The sequence below is a fragment of the Camellia sinensis genome, chromosome 7 (assembly GCF_055761805.1).
Source record: "Camellia sinensis isolate YWXY chromosome 7, ASM5576180v1, whole genome shotgun sequence".
NCBI lineage: Eukaryota > Viridiplantae > Streptophyta > Magnoliopsida > Ericales > Theaceae > Camellia > Camellia sinensis.
The window spans coordinates 14596074-14598659 of NC_138967.1; the positions used below are offsets into that span (position 1 = coordinate 14596074).

Here is a 2586-nt window from a genome sequence, read left to right on the forward strand (position 1 = left end):
CAGTGTTTCCCAAAACATACGCAAGAGATTCAGAAAAATCTAAGTAAATATTTTCATTGAGTTAGGTAATCCCCATAAGCAAACAAAATCAGAATTTGAACAGTAATTACCTTCTCAATATAGGACCGGACCATATTCTCAATGTCTTGTCTTGCACAATGCTTTCAGATTGGCCATCTACAATGATCAAAACAATCAGAATAATAACAAGAAAAGACATGCAAACATTGAGATTTGCTATCTCACCAATAGCTACTTTTGTAAGCCCAGGAAGATCAATTAGTGTCAGGTTCACAACTGCAAAGCCATACAAACATAATAATGAAATGAAGAAATTATAGATACCACATTTAGCAACTAAAAGAAAATCCAAGGTAAATGCCACATTCTGTGCAAGAGAATAATGGAAAGAAGAGCAAAGCAAAAGGGAGGTTTTGATGCGGACACTGCAGTCATTTGATAACTATGAAGGGAGAGATAATAGCTTAGAAGTGCATAACAATTTGTTAAAGCCCTAACTTCAATATCAAACAAATTTAGTAAGTGGAGCACAACTTTTAATAACCAACTATTTTTTTAGTCCAAATTGTGAATCAGAAAACAGGGTTGACAAAAGCTTAATACCAAAATCAAGCTAAGTCTTGTGTGCCGATCAGGTGTGGTCGACCGACATGTAAACAAACTTCATTTTAATAAATCAAGGGGAAAAAGTCAAGTGCAGAAAGAGTAAGATAGTGTGGCAAGCAATGCTCTTTCTCACCATTGGGGGAATATAAACTAAGATAAATTGGAACAGTTGAAATTTGTTTTGAACGGCCAGTCTCTCGATCAGTCTCATCAGCGATCTCCTTCCTCACAGCAGCTGCACAAGATACAACCAAGGATTTAGCATTTGAGATCTAAAAGATAGAAAATCAATGGTACATATACAAGATTAGAACTACCAGATAAATGCATATCAATCATTAGGCCTAAATCTAGACAAAGATGATATATTGACTGGCATTAGCTTGAAATACCTCTTGCTAAAATCAAGGTAAACACTAAATACAAGGCTATTTAACAAGAGAAAAAGAATAATCATGACTGGGTAGCAACAACACAAGTCATTTTCCAGAAACATGTCACTTCTGCGACAAGAAATATACCAAAATCAGTAAACTTCTTTTTTGGAAGGTGAATGAATTCTGCATATTCTCTTCCTTCATCAATCCTATGAAGTTGTAGGACAAGAGGATGTCTGGTAACAATTCCTACATATAACAGTTTCAAATTATTTCTAAAGTTCAAAGGATTTTATAAGTTAATGAAAATCTTAAATTATATATACTACAACCATGTTGTAACATTAGAAAAAATGTGGAAGCATTATTACCAGATCCACGAGGCAAAAAGTCCTTTCCAACAACACTCTCCAACACTGAAGATTTCCCAGTGCTCTACAAATCATTAAAGAGATGGGATGACAAATGTACAACGTATGAAAGACAAGATGAAATAATAATTAATGTGCAAGAACCCTCTACTGGCATCCTCAGGCCATTTGTCAAAGAAAAATTCTAGGGACCCCAAATATTTTATCAAATGTTCTACCAAGGCAAATCTCAAACTTTTCAGATCCAAGGCCACAAGCACTGCAACCAAAAAATTCACTAAAAGTAGCAACAAAACCCTAACATCTTCTCACCAATAAGTCCATATCAATGAAGAACATCAAATGAATTACTCATACATGACAAGAGAAGAGTTAGAACATAGCAGATCTGATAAAACAGAGCAAAGAAGAAGAAGCGCAAAAAAAAAAGGAAGCTTACTCTTGCCATGCAAAGAGAATGAAAATAGAGGCAAAAAGGACTCACCCGAGGATCTTGATCCTTCTTCCCTCCTCGGTCTCGTGACTCCGCCGATTTGTGCAACTCAACCGAACCATCTTCCTTTGCAAAATCATCAAAATCAGAATCAAAATCAAGAAAAACAAAAAACCGTCAAGAAATTTCAACAAAATCGATGCAAGAATCGATGGATTTAGAGTTAGATCTGAACAAGTAATCGGAATCAACCCAGGTGAATCTCTCAAGGAGCATGAGGAGACAAAAAAAACCCTAGATCTAGGAAGAAGAGAGAAAACTATAGAGACAAATGAAGAGAGAAAACGATAGACGGAAAGAGAAATTGAGGATAACGCTGTGGAACACATGTTCATAAGAGGATAACACGTGTCTTTTAATCTTACTTTACCTCTTCCACAACGTTTTTCAGAAAAACGTCATCTAAAAAACGTGGTTATAGCTAGTTTTTGTTGTAGTGTAAGGTCAATTTCCTTTGGAGCGCTTGCTTGCTTTGACTTCAGTCTCCGTGCCTTACCCCTCTCGAACCTCGGGCTTAGGCTGTGAATGGAGGGTGATGTCCATTGTTACCCTAGTAGTGGGTCTCTTCCTATGGGTTGGGGTAAATCGGGCCACACACCTAAGCCTAGGGTGTGCAATGATACCTCCAAGGAGCACCCTTTTTTCTAGTTCAAATAAAAAAATAAAAAAATAAAAAAATAAAATTCATTAGCCTCTTGTAATATATAAAAAAAATTCA

General features: G+C 36.1%; 1 long non-coding RNA gene across 1 annotated transcript; it reads right to left on the minus strand.

Moving 5' to 3' along the window:
- Nucleotides 1-376: 376 nt before the first annotated feature.
- Nucleotides 377-1727, minus strand: LOC145794596 (uncharacterized). Its single transcript, XR_014334513.1, has 3 exons — nucleotides 1376-1727; nucleotides 1149-1253; nucleotides 377-862 (listed from the first exon to the last, which is right to left on the minus strand). It is a non-coding gene; the product is annotated as an uncharacterized LOC145794596 (long non-coding RNA).
- Between the last annotated feature and the right edge of the window lie 859 nt (nucleotides 1728-2586).